General features: G+C 34.2%; 1 long non-coding RNA gene across 1 annotated transcript in view; it reads left to right on the top strand.

Annotated features, from left to right (window-relative positions):
- The window catches only part of LOC132354148 (uncharacterized), a 208,000-nt gene extending 198,275 nt beyond the window's left edge, over nt 1–9,725 (top strand). Inside the window, exon 4 of the long non-coding RNA XR_009499189.1 lies at nt 9,579–9,725. This is a non-coding gene — a long non-coding RNA (uncharacterized LOC132354148). The remainder of the gene's footprint in view (nt 1–9,578) is intronic.
- Nucleotides 9,726–20,364: the final 10,639 nt, after the last annotated feature.

The following is a 20,364-nucleotide window of genomic DNA, read 5'->3' as shown; positions in this document are numbered from 1 at the left end:
CTGCTTTAGTTGAAACACTTCAGGCTCTGGTGACTTGTCCACTCTATACTTACCCCAAGGATAAGATTCTGAGCCACCTCATTAATCATCCCCCGACACGTTTTCTTCACTCTCACATGTCCAATTTACTTTATGAGTTTATTGTTGAAAAACCTTTTATCACACCTTCTTCAGAAAAAGCTTCTAGAACAACTTTCAAAAATTTTGATGCATGTGTTACTTTTCGTTAAGTCACTCTATATGCACATAAATGATGTTGAAAAGGCTAACTGCTTCTCTTACTGTTGAAAACTGAAATGCCAAGGTCAAGGTGGGCTCTACTTAGGCCGAGGTGTATTGGCACTTGTTGTCACTCTCCAGTATGTTTCTCTCCAGGAGGTGTGCAGGATATTTCTGTAGAATTCTCTTCATAAGGCTTTACAGAAACCGAGCTTTGTCATTAGCTGAGGTACACTGAAGTTGTAGAACAAAATCAGTACCTAGGCTTAACATACATCAATGATTGTGACTGCTACATGCCTTGGATTTGGTGCACTTACATCAGGATTTGTGTGTTTACTTTGCCTTTTTGGAAGATTTCTTATTTTATTTTTCTCTCAAGCAAAACTGTAGTAAAAAATTCCAACTCTTTCTCACTTCAGACAATAAATATTTTAGAATTAGAAAAATATCACATTCCATTATTTAACAATAAATTATCCAAGCCACCTGTAATACTTAAAGCAGAATTTTGGTGCCATTTCTTCAAAAAAAAACCAAAAAAAAAAACCTTGTATGCTTTAAATTTCACAACTGATACTATAAAAAATGACACCATAGCATGAGAGCGCCACAGTTACTACATGAAGAGATAACAATTAATTGATTGGCGGCTAGTCAATGGCAATATTTATTAAGGAGAAAGAAAATAATTTAAAAAACACAAGCAACTAAACATTATTTGACATTTTAATATCCTTAAATTATTTGAAAAATATCTACATTTAATTTCTTACACTGGGGATTCAAGGCACACAAATTCCAGACTGCTTGTAAACATCTGAGATTTAAGAAATCCAATCATTCAGTAAAATATAATAGCATAAATTAATGGTTATAACATTTAGATATGGTATATTTAATAATTAAAAATAGAATAAATTGAATAGAAATTAAGTCTAAAATATAATAGAAATAAAATTATTATTTTAAGATTTATTAAATGAAATATAAAGTATTGAGATATACCTTAAATGATATGTAAGGTATTGAAATAAGGTAATGAGCTTCCTTAAATGAAAAATAAATTGAATCTGTAATTGAGGTGGCATAATTTATTCTAACATACACAATCATCAGTGAAGGATAGAGTTTTAAATAGTTATTGATCAGATTGCTAAATCCAAAGTGAAATGAAGCATTTCACAGTCATTCAGGAAGTAATACCATAGACATGAGAGAAAAAAACAATCTAAATATTGAAATGAACAAATAGGTTGGACACCAAACTTACGAGGCAAGATTTAGAAAAGAATTGAGTTTTGAGGCAAAATAGTGTGACCGCAGAATCCTTTTTGAAGGTAAATTGCCTTTGAGTAGAGAGACAAACGATATTATAAAAACTCTCAGGGATCTGGATGTGTTTTATCTATGGAATTTCCTGTAGTATAGGATTTGTTTTTACTTATTATGCATTATAATATTGAAATATGGTTTATGTCTTGTATGTAGTTTGAAAAGGGTATTTTTAACCATTTACCACAGTATCTTCTACTAGATTATCTTTAATTCCTAAAGAATTAATTTATTTTTCTTTAGTGCCCAGAAGAAATGACCCAGCTCTCATTCCACAGACTGTGACATCTACACCATTACTGTCCTCAAGGTTCCCAAAATTAGTTGTCGGGGAAAATTATTATATAAAGGAATTCTCAGAGTCATGATTTTTCCAAATACTGGGAGGAAAGGCTCTTACCACAGAAAAAAAATTAATGTAGTCAACATTTTTTCCTGGCATATGGAAAAGGGGCAAAATTTCAAATTTGGCTAGGGAAAAAGAGATCATCTTTCAAACTTACATTAACATAAGAGGACCAAAAGAAACCATTGAGGCTCTTAGGTGACCTAATTTTATTTACTGGACAGGTAGGGGTTTGACAGCAATTCTAATTATACAAATTTTTCCATTGATGTCCTCCTTATTTACCTTTTCCTGTGATTTAGTAGGAGAATCTGTGCCTGTCAGTATAAATTCAAATTCTGACTATACTCTCAGAACAACCTAAATTAAGTGTTAGTATATAATTATATATAACATATAATTATACAATATTAATATAATTAATATTGCATAATTAATATTATAAATGAATATACCATGTATGCCATATTTATATAAAAAAAGACATTTTAGAAACCTTTTTTTTTAGTCTGAATCATATTACCCAATGCACACATCAGATACTCAAGATTATTATCTATTTTTAAATGCAATTAAATTTTTAAAATCCTATTGAAATATGATACAAATCTAGGAAGAGGTTAAATGAGACTTGATCCTCAAAACGTATCAAGCTTAACTCAGTAAAGGGGCTGTATTAGTCAGGGTTCTCCAGCAGAACAGAACCAATAGGAGATTATATATATATATATATTTCATATATATATAAGAGAGAGGGAGGGAGAGGGAGGGAGGGAGAGAGAGAGATTTATTATAGGAATAGGCTCCACAGTTACGGAAACCACAAAGTCCTGCTGTCTGCAAGCTGGAGATCAGGGGAGCTACTTATAATTCAGTCTGTGTCTGAAGGCTGGAGAACCAGGGGAACTGATGGTGTAGCTCCCAGTCTGAGGCCTAAGGCCTGAGAAGTGGGGAGAGGTGGTCCCATAGTCCAAAGGTCCAAGAACCAGGAGCTCTGATGTCTGATGGCAGAAGATGGATGTTCTAGCTCAAAAAGAGAGGGAGGTGGAAAGAGAGAGAGAGAAATGGCTCTTTCTTCACCTTTTTGTTCTTGATGGATTGGGTGGTGTCCACCCACATTAATGAGAGTGATTGTTGCTATTCAATCTACTGAATCAAATGCTAATCTTTTCCAGAACCACTCTCATAGACACACCCAGAAATTATGTTTTATCAGCTATCTGGGCATTTCTTGGCTCAGTCAAGTTGACAGATAAAATTAATCATCACAAGGGTATATTTGTTGTGGAAATAATTAGGAAATTCTAGGGAAAAAGTAAGAGGTGGTACTTGAGTAATTATATTACTCAAATAACAAATGACTATACATACTTAAAAGATCTATTGATCATGGCATTAGGATACTATTTTTTTTTAACTTTTTTTTTTTTTTTTAGGTAAAGGGAGGGCAGATTTTTTTCATGCTCATAATAGTTACATCTAGGTAAATTTAAACTGAAAACAGTGTTTTAATATTGTATCTTCAATAAGCTAAGTGGCTTGCTAAGATAGTTTGTAGTTAAATTGTAACTCTGGTCACTAGCATGTTTTGATTCATATAAGCTTTTTTGTTTATTTTGTTAAGAACATTCCTAAAAGTTTCCTATGCATTTAGACTCATATTAAGTGTTATCAAACAGTTACTTTTTTTTTTTTTTTCATATAATGGCAGGTCTGTTTGCTTTGTTATCAGAATAGTCACTCTTTTTGGTTTCTTTTAACCATAGATTTAGGAGTAGGATCCTTACTATGAAAGTATCTTTGTTTAATTTCCTCATGGAACATCTGGGGAAACCATATGTAAAATGACTCATCTAAATCCAAATTTTGGCCAGTGCCAGATGCCAGGTTTCCTACTTATTCCGAATCATGCTCTGTCAAATCACTCTTAGTTCCTTGCTTAGGATTCCAATGTCAATGAAATATAACCCTATGAGAGTTGTACGATGACTGTAGCTCCCTCACAAACACAGGTCTCAAAAGGAAAAGAGGCATGGGGATAAAAGTCTTTCTCCTCTTTTATTTCCTTTTTTTTTTTTAATGAAAAGCATTTATTACCCCCTGAAGCACACAGCATTCCTGACCTTACCTTTTATTTTTTTATTTTTTATTTTACTTTATTTTATTTTATTTTATTTTATTTATTTTATTTATTTATTTATGGCTGTGTTGGGTCTTCGTTTCTGTGCGAGGGCTTTCTCTAGTTGCGGCAAGCGGGGGCCACTCTTCATCGCGGTGCGCGGGCCTCTCACTATCGCAGCCTCTCTTGTTGCGGAGCACAGGCTCCAGACGCGCAGGCTCAGTAGTTGTGGCTCACAGGGCCTAGTTGCTCCGCGGCATGTGGGATCCTCCCAGACCAGGGCTCGAACCCGTGTCCCCTGCATTGGCAGGCAGACTCTCAACCACTGCGCCACCAGGGAAGCCCAGCATTCCTGACCTTATATCCTATTGGCTAGAACATGCTTAACTGGATATCTGTAGTTATAAGAGAGGCTCAGAAACTTATCAATATGACAATGGGATGATAGTGTCATGATTGACTTAAAAAATCATGATTCATGCCTGAGGCTGTGCACCAAGAAAAGTCAGAATTCTGACAGCAAAGAGGGAAGGAAAAATAACTTTAGAAACAGCAAAGAACATCTCCTATACACACTTATTTTCCTTAAAATCCCATAACCAAATATCAAATCTATTTGTACAAGCTTTGTTCACCTAGCAAATGACTTAGGAATAAATTATTGTTGTAACTGACGACCTTCCTCTGTAAATCATATGGTCAAATCACATCCAATGTAATATTTAAAATAAAAATGTTTTAAATATTACCTGAATAATGTTGAAAATGTTGTTAGTATTATGTTGCTAAATATAACTCATACTAAGTTATGGAAACTATGGCTAGTGGAAAATCTGTTGAATCAAGGCAATTTCCACTTGTGAGGATAGACCCATGATTTCTGGGATAGGTATTTTCAAGCTCTCACCTTTTGCAAATGATGTATATATTGCATTGCAAATTTGATCAATGAATCCTTTAGTTATGTACAATTAAATTGCAAACACATACATGGCTAATACTGATATGGCAGTTTAACTCAATGATAATTAGATTTGTCTGTCAACTGAAAGACACACAAACATGTACTTTTCTGTCCTCCTCTAGGGGAAAAAAAATGTTTCATGTCAAAATGCCAACATTTATTAAACTTAATGAAAACCCTGAAAATGGTTGTATGCTTTTAAAGAAATTACTCTTCCTTTAAGTGCTTCAGGTAGTCATGATGCATATTAAAAAGATCATTATTAGCATCATAAATTTATATGATATATTTCTAAGTATGCATTTAATTATATAGGTTCAAGGACAATTTGGGGTTCCATATAATCTGTGGATTATAGGGGCAATAAATAGATTGCCTCCATAGACGAGGTGACATTTTAGCCAGTGAGGGATTGGATGGTGACAGGACATTTCTGCCTTCTGTTAAGATCAAAGTGACAACCATGTCCTTTCAACTGGATTTACAGACTATAGGTAGGTGGTGATCCTTAACATCTATGCATTATTTACACTGAAAAATGCTTGTAGATAGATGGTAAGATGACTCTGCTTGTTGATAAATGTTGCTGCATCTGAATTTTCTTGGCATTTCCTTAAAGTAATTTTACACTTTATTCTTTCAAGTTAACTTATAATTATAGAAAACACAGTACTATTCCAAGTAACAAAGCATCTTTTGCAGTTTCATGACATATTTATTCTTTACCACAGGCCTAGATAGTTCTTAAATAAATTTGATAAGAACCTAGTAATTAGAATCAGAGAAACTAGATACACATTCACACTCTAGCATTTTACAGCTCTGAAAGTTGGGAAGTTTAACTTGTAAACTCCCTTTTTTAAATATATAACTTTATTTAGTCTATTTATTTTGGGCTGCGTTGTGTCTTCGTTGCTGCCTGCGGGCTTTCTCTAGTTGTGGCGAGCGGGGTCTACTCCTCATTGTGATGCATGGGCTTCTTACTGCAGTGACTTCTCTTGTTGCGGAGCACAGGCTCTAGGCACGCGGGCTCAGCAGTTGTGGCTCGCGGGCTCTAGAGCGCAGGCTCAGTAGTTGTGGCGCACCGGCTTAGTTGCTCCGTGGCATGTGGGATCTTCCCGGACCAGGGCTCGAACCCGTGTCCCCTTCATTGGCAGGCAGATTCTTAACCACTGCGCCACCAGGGAAGTCCCTAAACTCACTTTTTAAGAATGTGGTTAATGCACATAACAAAAAATTTACTATCTTAATCATTTTTAAGTGTTCAGGTCAGTGGCATTTAAGTACATTCAGGTTGTTGAACAACTATCACAGCCATTCTTCTCCAGACACTTTTATTTTTCCTTGTATAATTGAATTTTTGTACCTGTTGAATGGCAACTCCCCATTTCTTTATTCCCGCCACGCTTGGCAACAACCATTTTACCCGTTTCTAATAGTTTGACCATTTTTGATACCTCATATAAGTGGAATCACTCTGTATCTGTCTTTCTGTGATTGGATTATATCACTTAGCATAATGCCCTCCAGTTTGATCCATGTTGTCACAAATGGCAGAATCTTCTTTTTTAAAGCTGAATAATATTGCCTTGTATGTACATGGCACATTGTCTTTTTATCCATTCATTCATTGATGGACATTTGGGTTGTTTCCATATCTTGGCAATTGTGAATAATGCTGCAGTAAATGTGCAGATATGTATTCAAGATCCTGATTTCAATTCTTTTCGATATATTTACCCAGAAGTAGGATTGCTGGATCATATGATACTATTTTTTAATTTTTTGAGGAATCTCTGTAGTTTCTTCACCATTTTACATTCTCACCAATAATGTACAAGAGTTCCAGTTTCTCCACATCCTCACCAACACTTTTTTTTTTTTCCTGACTTTTTGATAATAACCATTCTAACTGCTGTGAGGTCGTATGTCATTATAGTTTTGATTTTCATTTCCTTGATGATTAGTGATGTTGAGTATCTTTTCATATACCTGTTGATAATTTGTGTGTCTTCTTTGGAGAAATATCTATTCAAATCACTGACCCATTTTTAAATTGAGTTATTTGTATTTTTGCTATTGAATTGTAGTAGTTCCTTATATATTTTAGATATTAGCCCCTTTATCATATATATAATTTGCAAATATTTTTTCTCATTCCTAGGTTGCCTTTTCACTGTGTTTATTGTTTCCTTTGCTTTGCAGAAGTTTTTAGTTTGATGTATCCCCACATCTCTATTTTTACTTTTGTTGCTTATGCTTTTATTAAAAGAAAGACATCCAAAATTTCATGCATAGCCTGGCATTGTCACTCAGTTGCCTCTGGCAACAACTGAAAGAGTTCAGGTACTGTAAAAATAAACCACAGCTATAGGCTAAGCCTTATCAATAGAGTATGTCGTTGTGTCTTTAGCAATAGAATTTTGTTGATCAATTTTAATTACGATGTCTTAGACCTCCCCACACCCTTTATCTTTCTCTGTTTCTTCTTCTTTTGTAATCATTAAGCACCATAATTTTATGAGGTCTTTTTTGCTTTACGGATTTTGCTTTACGGATTCAGTTAGCTTATAATGTTCAATTGTTCATAACTGTCTTTTGTGTCTTTCCTGCTGCTGCCATCTTATGACATATTTCAGAGCATCTTTTCAGTCTAAAATGTCCCTATAAACTGGTAATGACTTTCATTATGAAGTTCAAATTATGCAGAGAAGAACTGAGATATTTAGTACCATTTCTGTTTGTTTGGAAATCTCCCAGCCTAATTAATTCACATGACGCTGAGTAGGTATTAAGTTGCCTTTGTGCAGAGCATAGCCATTTAGGACGGTTACTCTTAACTAGGGATTATATGTGTGGTATTAACCTTGATTTATCTATACTATAGATTTATGCTTCTGGGTTTTCTCTGGGTTATTCTAGAATGGATGAATGCATGGTTGCCAGAGACAGTTTTTCTCTTTCCTTTTGTTATATTATTGATATTACTATCTGTGTTAGTTTGCTAGGGCTGCCATAACAAAATACTATAGACTAGGTGGCATAAACCACAGAAGTTTATTTTCTCACAGTTAAGAAAGCTAGAAGTCCAAGATCAAGGCTGCTGCAGAGTTTCATTCTGAGGTCTCCTTGGCTTGTAGATGGCTGTCTTCTCTCTGTGTCCCCACATGGTCATTCCTCTGTGCACATGCGTACCTGTGTCCATGTTTCCTCTTCTTATGAGGACACCAGTCATGGCCCTCATTAACCTTAATTACCTCTTTAAAAGTTCTGTCTCCAATTTCATCATTCTGAGGTAGTAGGGGTTAAGACTTCAATATATGAATTTGGGAGGAACAAAATTCAGCTCACAACATAATCCATATCAAGTTTTAAAGTAAATATAAAATAATTTTATGTGTTACACAGTTGGAAGTAATCCCAAAGAATAACTTATAAAAAGGGGAGTGATATTAGGGCAATTTAGAAAACTATTCATAACTTTCTTAAGGGAAAAACAACTGCCTTGAAAGGAAAAAAATGACTTTGAACACTTACTCCACATTGTTCCTAAATTTGTTTTGGACTCTGACAAATACTGATAGCTTTGTGTATACTAATAAAGTGTAATTAACACTGAATTTGGAGACAATGATAATGAGATTTCAGCAGTAAAAAAGACACAAGAGACTTGGGGAAATAGTGTTCTCTAATTCACTTAAAACTGAATTAAATACTTCCCTCGGGATTAGGGTTCCCCACTGTGTACCTTATGCATAAAAATAAAATTTTGGAAAGCAGCCTGCAGCACATTGGGACCTCTGCAGTATTAGGAGATCTTACATAATTAATGAAAAACAAACACAGGCATAAGGAAGCATCATAAATATAGTCTTATGCTAACATTCTGTGCCGTTTAGTTCGTAAAGATTACGGGTATGCATGATTCCACAAGGCCTCCATTGTAGTTACTTTTCCTCAATGTAAAATAAAAATGCCCTTTGCATTTTTAATTTTGTAAAACAATCTAAAACAAAAGTGATCTAAAACAAACTGTGAATAAAATAGCATCAGATTATTCTTTATCTGTATTAATGATAACTGAGCTGGAATCCACAGTTAGTTCCAAATCAAGTGCCGTTCCATCCTTCTCAAATCTAGGGCCTCTAATTATACTAATCCTTTTGTGACATTCTGAATGTACAACTTGCATCTCTGCTGTGAATATTTTCACAGCAATTATCCGAGATTCTGCTTAATTTCACTCCGTGCTCACTTTCAGTGTGAGGCATTGCTTTTCTTTCCACATCCCATGTTACCTTTCCATTTGATCACAGAATTTAGCTTTTTTTACTTCAACCATGTATCCTTCAAAAAATGAAGGCTTTTGCGGTAGATTGCATTAGTGGGCACAACTATTTGCCGTGCTCTAACTGATACTCGTTCTATGTCCCCATCATAGATGGAGTCTACTTCTCTTTCCCTTGTCTTTAAGCTAAGCCACGGGACTTGCCTTGGCCAGTGATAAATGTGCAGAAGTGACAATGTGCCATTCTGATCCTAGGCTTTAGGAAGCCTCATTTATTTTTTTCTCCCTCTTTCTATTCTATAACTAGAAGAGCATCTCCCATCTAGAGTCACTGCCCCAGGAGGATGAGAGGAATATGGAGTCAAACTGGTCCCAGCTTCTGAAGCCTGAAACAGAGTGGCCTGCAGACCTGCAGTGAGAAGCATACCTGCCAGGCTAAGCTCATCCCAGATCAACCAAATGTGAGATACTTTAGATATTAGGCAATAAGTGATTGCTGCTTGGTGGTGGCTTGCTATGCAGCAATAGCTAACTGATACAGGTTGTGTTATGGCCTGAATTGTCCCAAAATTCATATGTTGCAGTTATACACTTTACCTCACAATCTGACTGTATTTGGATGTAGGACCTTTAAAGAGGTAATTAATGTAAAATGAGATCACTGAGGTGGACCCTCATCTGATATAACTGGTGTCTTTATAAGACGAAAAATTGATCAGGACACAGACAAAAACAGAAGGCGGGCCATACAAACATAAGAAGATGGCTATCTACTAGCCAGAGAGGAGCTTCAGAATGAAACCAACCCTCCCAACACCCTGATTTGAACTTCTACCCTCCAAGACTATGAGAAAATTAATTTCTGTTATTTACATCCCCCATCTGTTGTACTTTGTTATGGTAGTCCTAGGAAGCTAATACAGGTGATGTTCACTCTCTTTACCTCCTTAGATATTTTGTATAATGAACACCTAGCTTCTATATGTGATCCTACCTGAAAGGCTACAGGGCTAATGTCCTGCTTCCCCAGTATATTGATGAAATATATCTAAGGAAACTACACTATGACCTTAGTGGGTAACTTGGGTAACCACTAGCCACATTTGGTTAGTTAAATGTAAATATAAATTAATTAACATTAAACAAAATTAGAACTTCAGTTAGTCACAGTAGCCCTATTTCAATTACTTAATAGTCAAATATGGCTATTAGCTAATATATTGGAGAACACAGATTTATAGACATTTCTATCTTGAGGAAACTTTTATTGGCAAGCCTGGGCTAGAGAATCAATAGGTATTCAAGTACACTTAAAATTATTATTCTTAGATTTTGGGGCAGGGGGGAAGGGGAGAAGGAAAGATTTATTACTTGTAGCAAGGAAGAACACAGGGGATCTTTTCCCAAAGCAGTGTCTCCCTGAACAGGAAAGTTGGGGAAGTTTTAAACTAAGGGTACATGCATATACACAAGGGGGCCTGAGGAGAGGAGAATTTGGCATAGAATTGGGGCAAAAGTCAACAGAGTCCAAGCTTTAGTTGATTGAACTCAGGAGGGTTCACATCTTCATTCCATCCTCGACCTGGGTAGGGGCCTTAGTTCCTGGTGTCATGACTTACTGAAGCTCAGGTTCAATGTTTCATAGAAGAAAGAATTCAGAGAGACAAAGTGACAGGTAAGAAGTGGATTTATTTAGAGAGGTACACATTCTATAGACGGAATGTGGTCCGTCTCAAAAGGTGAGAGCAGCCTGGGAGAAACACACTCCACAGGCATAGTATGGGCATCTCAGAAAGTGGGAGGCTCTTCTTAGAGTCTTGATGGCCATGTGAGTGATTCATCTTGGAAATGGATCATACAATCCCAGTTGAGACCTTCTACCTATTGCTCAACCCTAACTTTAATACCCATATGAGACAAGACATAATCTTGGGCATTTTAGCCCCAGCACACATCACATGGAGAAAAGGTAAGCTGCCCTGAGATGTCCTGTCCAAGTTCCTGATTCATGGAACAGGGAACAAATGAAACAGTTCTTTTATTAATCCACTAAGTTTTTGGTTACTGTGTTATAAAAGAATAGATGACCAAAACATTCTGACTAGATTCTAATAATATTAAATCATATATTATTTAGATTAAAAGGACCAAATTAAGTAAGAAAACCAGTGAGTAAAATTTCTCAGGAAAGTCAAGAACTTTGCAAGGCCACACTAATAAAGAAGGATCAATGGTTTTCAATTATTTTTTTCTTAATTCTTCTGTTTTATGCCCTTCTGAAAGGATTCAGAAGGTAATATTTTCTGCTTGGAAAAAAAAAAAGCTTCTATTGGAATAAAATTATAGATCCATTAGCTTTTATTTCAGTCCATCTAAGAAGTATACTAGTGGCCTTCTGGATAAACTAAGCTGAGCTATTCTAATAGGACAAGCCTTAGACACAGCTATTCTACTATAGACCAGTATTATATTCTTTATCAACTTAAAAAATCTGTTAAGAACAGCTACAATTGTTTGCAGCTTTTAAATATATAACTTTTTTGCTTTGTTATTTTTCCTCTTAAACTTAGATTAATAATTCAGATCATCTTTTGAAAGTATAGGTCCTATGTTATGGAACTTAAAAAGATACATGTATTATATATTTTGAAGATAATTGCCTAGACTCTGAAATCAACTGCTACATAATTAGAATACTATCAACTAATGTAAGCATATGGCAGAGCCTTTCAGATTGAGAACCAGAATATGCATTAATGAAGCTTCATTGTGGATTCCAGTACACATCTAGGGTTGAGAGTCACTGCTCTAGATATCATAAAGCCTATCCTTATTCCAAGCCGTATTAAGATATGTGTATGTCTACGGTAATTCTCATTTGTACCTCACAAAATTGGTTGATTATAAACATCAATATATCATATTAGCATCAATTAAAATATCTAGTATTGATAAGCACATAATACATAGCAGTAATTCTGGAGAAAAAAATAGATATTTCCTTGCATTTAAGAAGCTTACAGTCTAGCGGATAAAAGGGAGGAAATCAATTTTCTAAATAAATGTAATACAGTAGATACTAGTATAAATTTATATGAATAATTAAAGAGGGGAAAACTTATTTTTTAGGGATTGTAATAAGAAATTGGCAAGGAATGAGACAAGAGATGTCTGATATTTAAAATGCATAGAAAATGAAAGGGAGAAGTCGATAAGGTATTAAATTTTAATTGTGGACAAAAAATATGGATTTTATACTGTGTAGTCATTAAGAATTTTATTGTCATAGAATTAATGCATGCATGAAATGTAAAAATGTCATGATAGAAACAAAAAAAAACACCTGCTTTTGCCATTATATTACTTTGATTTCAAATTAAAGTACATATATAGTACATATATATAAACAGATAAATATTGATACATATAGAGATGCACACAGAGATATAAATATTGTGGTAGAGCCATTGCATGAATAATCCCATCTTTTCGTGCCTCCAAGTATCCATACCGTTTGATATTTCCCCTGTACACTGATTCTGGGCTTGATGAGTGAACTTCTTTGACCAGGCAGAAGACTGAGAAATCACTTTTGTGTTTTCACTTTCTCTTTTGCTCTTCTCACCACCATGACAACATGCTGGGGGTGGATTGCTGAAGGGACGTGAATAACATGAGGAGCCATCCCAGCTAGGTAATCCTACAGCAGCAAGCCATGCCCCATGGCTCGCTTCATGCAAATGCTTGAGTGAGTCCCGTCCGCGTCACTGCAACCTCATGCTGCACTGTAGGCTCAGGCATAAACACAGATTTTGTTGTTGTAAAGCACTAAGTGATTTGAAAGCACTAGGTAGTTTGTAATGTGGTGGTACTGCAGCAATAGATAAATGAGCCCAGAAGTGAAAGCAGAAGTTCACTAAAAAATGAGTTGACAGCATAGTGTGCTAGGGAAGAAGAATAATACTGGGGGAAGATTCTGACTTTCATAAGAGAAAAAACTTGATGTGCCTTAGGAAAGAAGCCTTAGGTGGGTCATGTTAAGAGTCTTTTGGTATTGGGAGAGAGTCATGGCTTTAATGTTTAGTTCACTTTAATTTAGGGTTTGGATAAAGCCATTTTTGTTCCCAGGAATATAACAGCCTGTTAACTGCTTGAATCCCAAGTTTTTAGTATTGTACTTACCCTGATTCCGTTTGCTATGAACATTTCAAACATAACAGGAACCAAAAATCTAAGTAAAAGAGTTATATTTCTCTTAGAAGACCACCATTCTCTGCTTTTGGACCATCGAGTGTAGAAGAAATAATTATTTATAAGGTCTTTCAGAGGCAACAACTGTCTTCAATGAATATTTGAAGTTCTAATTTGAATTTCCCAAACCTCATACAAGTAGGCTTGGGAAGCTACAGAAAACATTGAATGGAAACTGAATTTTCAACTAGCATTGAAATTATTCTCCATTATTCCTTATAATGAAGATACTGATGATCTAGAAAATAAATCAAAGTATTCTTCCAATAACATAAATTACTTAACAACAGCCATTCTTATTATACCTTTATTAAACTATTGTTTACTTATTCTTACATGTTTAGGCATTATGGTAGATACTGGAAATACAGTGATGAACATAATCAAACAATGAAGAATAATTCCTGTGAACAGGTTAACTTCATGTATATTATCCCTTTTGACAATCACACAATCAAAATGGGGTTGGAAAGTCATTAAAAATGAAAATATAATTTTTAGATTTAGAAACAAAGACAATGTAACTCTTGCCAGACAATCTTAGACATAAATTGTAGCAATACTTTTTGGGGTCTGTCTCCTAAGCAAAAGAAATCAAAGCAAAAATAAACAAATGGGACCTAATTAAATATAGAAGCTTTTGCACAGCAAAGGAAACTGTAAACAAAATGAAAAGACAACAGTAGAATGGAAGAAAATATTTGCAAATGATATGACTGACAAAGGGTTAATATCCAAAGTATATAAACAGCTTATACTACTCTGTATCAAAAAGAAAAAAAAAAAAAAAAACAATCAAAAAATGGGCAGAAGACCTAAATAGACATTTTTTCCAAAGAAGACATACAGATGGCCAACAGGCATTTTAAAATATGCTCAATGTTGCTAATTATTAGCAAAGTGCAAATCTAAACCACAATGAGATATCACCTCATACCTGTAAGAATGGCTATCATCAAAAAGTCTACAAATAACAAATGTTGGAGAGAATGTGGAGAAAAGGGAACCCTGTACACCATTCATGGGAATGTAAATAAATTGGTGCAGCCAGTATGAAAAACAATATGGAGGTTCTCAAAAAAAAAAAACAAAAATAGAGCCTACCATATGATCCAGAAATTCCACTCCTGGGTGTATATACAAAAAAAAAAAAAAAATGAAAACACTAATTTGAAAAGATACATACACCTCAAAGTTTATAGCAGCACTATTTACAGTAGCCAAGATATGAAAGCAACCTAAGTACCCATCAACAGAAAAATGGATAAAGATGTGGTATATATATAAAATGAAATATTACTCAGCTATAAAAAGAATGAAATTCTGCTATTTGTGGCAACATGGTTGGACCTAGAGAATATTGTGCTTAGTAAAATAAGTCAGACAAATACTGTATTATATCACTTATATGTGGAATCTAAAAATTAATACAAATGAATATATATGCAAAATAGAAACAGACTCATAGATATAGAAAACATACTAGTGGTTACCAAAGGGGAGAGGGAAAAAGGAGAGGGGCAAATTAGGGGTATGGGATTAAAAGACACAAACTGCTATGTATAAAATAGATAGAGCAACTAGGTTATATTGTATAGCATGGAGAATTATTGCCATTATCTTGTAATAATGCAGTATTATCTGTAAAAATATTGAAACATTATGCTGTACATGTGAAATTAATATAATATTATAAATCAACTCTACTTCGATTAAAAATTTTTTTAATCTATTTAAAAGAAAAAAATTAAACATAAAATTCCTTTTATGTGGACTCTTGCCATTTTTTCTATTAAGCTATTAATCCTTTTCCTATTGTTTTATAGAAGCTCTTTATATTTTAGAAAGAGTAGGCCTTTATTTCAATGTGAGCTGCAAATAATTTATTCCCACTTTGTTCTTTGACTTTTTTATTGAGATATAATTGACATATAACATTGTGTTAGTTTTAGGTGTACAATGTGTTTTGATATATGTAAATATTGCAAAATAATTACCACTCTAAGATTATTTAATATCCATCACCACACAGTTACAATTTTTTTCTTGCAATGAGAACTTTTAAGATCTACTCTTCTAGCAATAAAATATACCCACTTTTTAAAAAAATTTATTTTTATTGCAGTATAGTTGAATTACAATGTGTTAATTACTGCTGTACAGCAAAATGACTCAGTTATATACATATATATATTCTCTTTCATATTCTTTTTCATTATGGTTTATCACAAGATATTGAATATAGTTCCCTGTGTTATACAGCAGGATCTTGTTGATTATCCATTCTGTATACCAGTTTGCATCTGCTAATCCCAAACTCTCACTCTTATCCTCTCCCAGGTCCCTCCCCCTTGGCAACCCACCGGTCTATTCTCTATGTCCCTGATTTTGTTTCTTTTTCATAGATAGGTTCATTTGTGTTATATTTTAGATTCCACATGTAAGTGATATTATATGGTATTTGTCTTTCTGTTTTTGATTTACTTCACTTAGTATGATAATCTCTAGTTGCATCCATGTTGCTGCAAATGGCTTAATTTATGTAAAGAACAATGAGTTGTGTTATGATAGACATAAGTTTTATCTTGCTATGATTTTAAAAACTTGTTATATCAAGCATGGCTTTGATGGTATTTTTAATCATGAAAATGATAAAAACCATATAGTTGAGTGTTTTGTGTAAGAAAAAGGGAAAGAATTAGAAGGAAAACTCATCACAGCCAAAAATAGATTAATAATTAACCTCAAATTACAGAAAAGTTCGGGCAACACAGTAATAATACCTATCAGTGAAAAAATTAATTAATTCACCTGATTCTGTGTGTTGATATTTCACTTCACTGTTGTCAGAATAAGTATTTATTTTTAAAAAGTGTGCATAAATTATATCATGAGTTCCAATAGTATTTTTTATCTTGCTCTAGCCTATTTGGAACAGTACAGTTTAGAAGAGGGCAAAATAAGCATTTATCATTTATTCTTCATTGCTACATTGTTCACTTATCCATTAGTCCTTTTTCTTAGTCATATACTTGCAAGCATTAAATGAAATGATAATGAGGAAAAATGTCCTTGCTTTGGTGTAATACTGCTTAAACAGAACTATGAAATATGGCATATGCTATCAGCAGATTTTTTTTTCCATTTGCTTCTTGAGGGATAATCAATTCTTTTTTAAAAATAAAAAAAGTAAAGATTTTAGAACAGTTTTAGATTTACAGCAAAATAGTGACGATAATATAGAAAGTTGTCATATACTGTACATCCAGTCTCCTCTGTTGTTAACATTTTACTTTAGTATGGTACATTTAATACAATTAGTGAAACATTATTGATGCATTATTTTTAACTAAAGTCCAGATTCCTTTAGTTTTTTTTTTTTTCTCTTAGTTTTAACCTGATATCCTTTTCCTGCTCCAGGATCCCTGCCAAGATGCCATATTAAATTTAGTTATCATGTCTCCTTAGGATCCTCCTAGCTGTGACACTTTCTAAGATTTTCCTTGGTTTTGATGACTTTGACAGTTTTGAGGTGCATAGGGCAGTTACTTTGCAGACATTTCAGTGATTTATTATTGAGGTTGTCTTTGATTACCTTATGGAGGTACGGAGTTTGTCAGGAGGTATGGAGTTTGTCAGGTTTCTCTACTGCAGCGTACCACGCACACATAAGGATTGAGAAATTTCACTCCAGGTCCTCAAGGGTGGAATTTCTACATAAATTATTTAGAATTCCTCTGTGCAGGGGATTTGTGTCTTCTTCCCTACTTATTTATTTACTAAATCATTTATATCCGTATGTATCATAGATTTTTATTTTATATTTTGGGTTATAATTTAATAATACTTTAATATTTTCTTGTTGCTCAAATTGTTCCAGCATTGGCCATTGCATGCTCTTTCAGTTGGTTCCTGTCTTCTCTTGATAACCTCTCATCAATATATTTTTTTTTAATTATGTTCTTACATTCTAGCACTACCCAGTGCTCCAGTCTCATCTGGTTTATTTCTATCCCCACTCCTAGAATCAGCCATTTCTCTAAGAAACCCTGGTTTCTTTTATTGGAAAATGGCATTAGAATCAAGAACCAAGCACTAGTGTGTTTATTGCTACTGGAGCATCCTTATATTCAAGCCTTCTCAGCTGATAAAGAAGGAACAATACTTGTGTATAATAACCCATGTATATATGCATTTCTATAAATATTTCTGTATCTATATCTGTATCTATATTACATCTACATCTGTATCTATATTAAGCTAAACATGAGTTTATTCTGTTGTCTGCAACTCTAATCTATTATTATTAATAGATTATTAATGACACAAGTTATTTTAGTTTCTTTCCTGGCTTATGTGTAAACTCTCACTCAACAGTAAGATATCTGGCTTCCACCATTTGCCATTCATTTACTTCACTGTTCAATTCCAGTGTAAATGTTTAAGAGTATCAGAATTCTTAACCCACTCCTTTGTGGAAAACAACTTTGTCTACTACAGTATAATTCTTCTGTGCAGTTGTTTTTGTTTTAAGTTCTGCAGACGATACTCATTTACAAAATTACTTAGGTCAGCACTTTCACATATTTGGAATACACTTAGGTTATCTTGTCACAGTCTACATTTCTTCCTGGGATCTTGAACTTTCTAAATGACTCTAAAATTTGCATTCAGTAAGGTTTAGTCTTAGTGCTGTTATGTTCTATTGTTTCTGACAAATGCATATTGTCTTGTATCCACCTTAATGTATCATAAATAATAGTTTCACAATGTTAAAAAAAACTCCCTTTGCTTACCTATTCAACCTTCCATTTTCCCACAAGCTCCAGGCAACCATTGATATCTTTTCCATTGCTGTAGTTTTGCTATTCCCAAATGTCATACGATTGAAATTATACAATCTGTAGGCTTTTTAGACAGATTTCTTTCACTTAGCAATATGCATTTATGGTTCTTCTATGTATTTTTTTGGCTTGTGGCTCATTACTTTTTTTTTTTTTTCCGCACACACACAATGTATTTTATTTTTACAAGAGATAAATAGACTGACACCAACCATTGTACATGGATGACCACAACAAAAGCAACAATGATTGCAATTACCAAACATGAAACACACTCATACTATGTCATAATATTGACATTCAGTCCAGTAATTCTCCACTGTAACAGCTCCTTTACTCTGCAGTGAAAATTGATTTGTATATTCTTTGCCTCTGAGTCCTTGTGGGATTTTTTTTTTTTTAATTCAAACAGAAAGTCACAAAAATTATACTCTTCCTCATCAGTTCACTCAGTCCCATGTAATTAATATTTTTTTTCATCTTGATCTTTTGTTAGCACTTTTATGAGTTCATCAGTTTTTCGTTACAGTTCTGAAAATGCTTATTCATTCAGTTCAGCAGTACAGTCAGTTACCAGAAACCTGTACTTGTCAGAGTCTTTTCCATGAATTTCTTGAAGATGAAAGCCTTTTATAGGAACATATTTGCAAAAGCATCAGAGTACACCCAGAACTGTCTGTAAATGACAAAAGACTTAAAAATGACCACGGTTAAAGATTTGATGAAAGTTCATAATAATGCAGTTGACAAGAAAATTAGTTATTTCTGAGATATACATTTTAAAGTAATAACTAGGATTATGACTTATAACATTATACCAGAACATATAAGATTTTTAGAAATTTCCATGTAATGTCTGAAACATTTATATTAACATATTTCCATACAAATAACCCAATTAAAGTTTAGTATTAGTTGTTTTGTTTGTTTGTTTTTTTATACTGCAGGTTCTTATTAGTCATCAATTTTATACACATCAGTGTATACATGTCAATCCCAATCGCCCAATTCAGCACACCAGCATCCCCACCCCACCGCAGTTTTCCCCCCTTGGCGTCCATATGTCTATTCTCTACATCTGTGTCTCAACTTCTACCCTGCAAACCAGCTCATCTGTACCATTTTTCTAGGTTCCACATACATGCGTTAATACACGATATTTGTTTTTCTCTTTCTGACTTACTTCACTCTGTATGACAGTCTCTAGATCCATCCATGTCTCAACAAATGACTCAATTTCATTCCTTTTTATGGCTGAATAATATTCCATTGTATATATGTACCACTTCTTCTTTATCCATTCGTCTGTTGATGGGCATTTAGGTTGCTTCCATGACCTGGCTATTGTAAATAGTGCTGCAATGAACATTCGGGTGCATGTGTCTTTTTGAATTACGGTTTTCTCTGGGTATATGCCCAGTAGTGGGATTGCTGGGTCATATGGTAATTCTATTTTTAGTTGTTTAAGGAACCTCCATACTGTTCTCCATAGTGGCTGTATCAATTTACATTCCCACCAACAGTGCAAGAGTGTTCCCTTTTCTCCAAACCCTCTCCAGCATTTGTTGTTTGTAGATTTTCTGAGGATCGCCATTCTGACCAATGTGAGGTGATACCTCATTGTAGTTTTGATTTGCATTTCTCTAATAATTAATTAGTGATGCTGAACATCTTTTCATGTGCCTCTTGGCCATCTGTATGTCTTCTTTGGAGAAATGTCTATTTAGGTCTTCTGCCCATTTTTGGATTGGGTTGTTTGTTTCTTTGATATTGAGCAGCATGAGCTGTTTGCATATTTTAGAGATTAATCCTTTGTCAGTTGTTTCGTTTGCAAATATTTTCACCCATTCTGAGGGTTGTCTTTTTGTCTTGTTTATGGTTTCCTTTGCTGTGCAAAAGCTTTGAAGTTTCATTAGGTCCCATTTGTTTATTTTTGTTTTTATTTCCATTACTCTAGGAGATGGATCAAAAAAGATCTTGCTGTGATTTATGTCATAG

This window comes from Balaenoptera ricei, chromosome 1 (genome assembly GCF_028023285.1).
Source record: "Balaenoptera ricei isolate mBalRic1 chromosome 1, mBalRic1.hap2, whole genome shotgun sequence".
Taxonomy (NCBI): Eukaryota; Metazoa; Chordata; class Mammalia; order Artiodactyla; family Balaenopteridae; genus Balaenoptera; species Balaenoptera ricei.
Note: the sequence above shows the minus strand (reverse complement) of the source record. Positions and strands in the feature narration are given on the sequence as shown.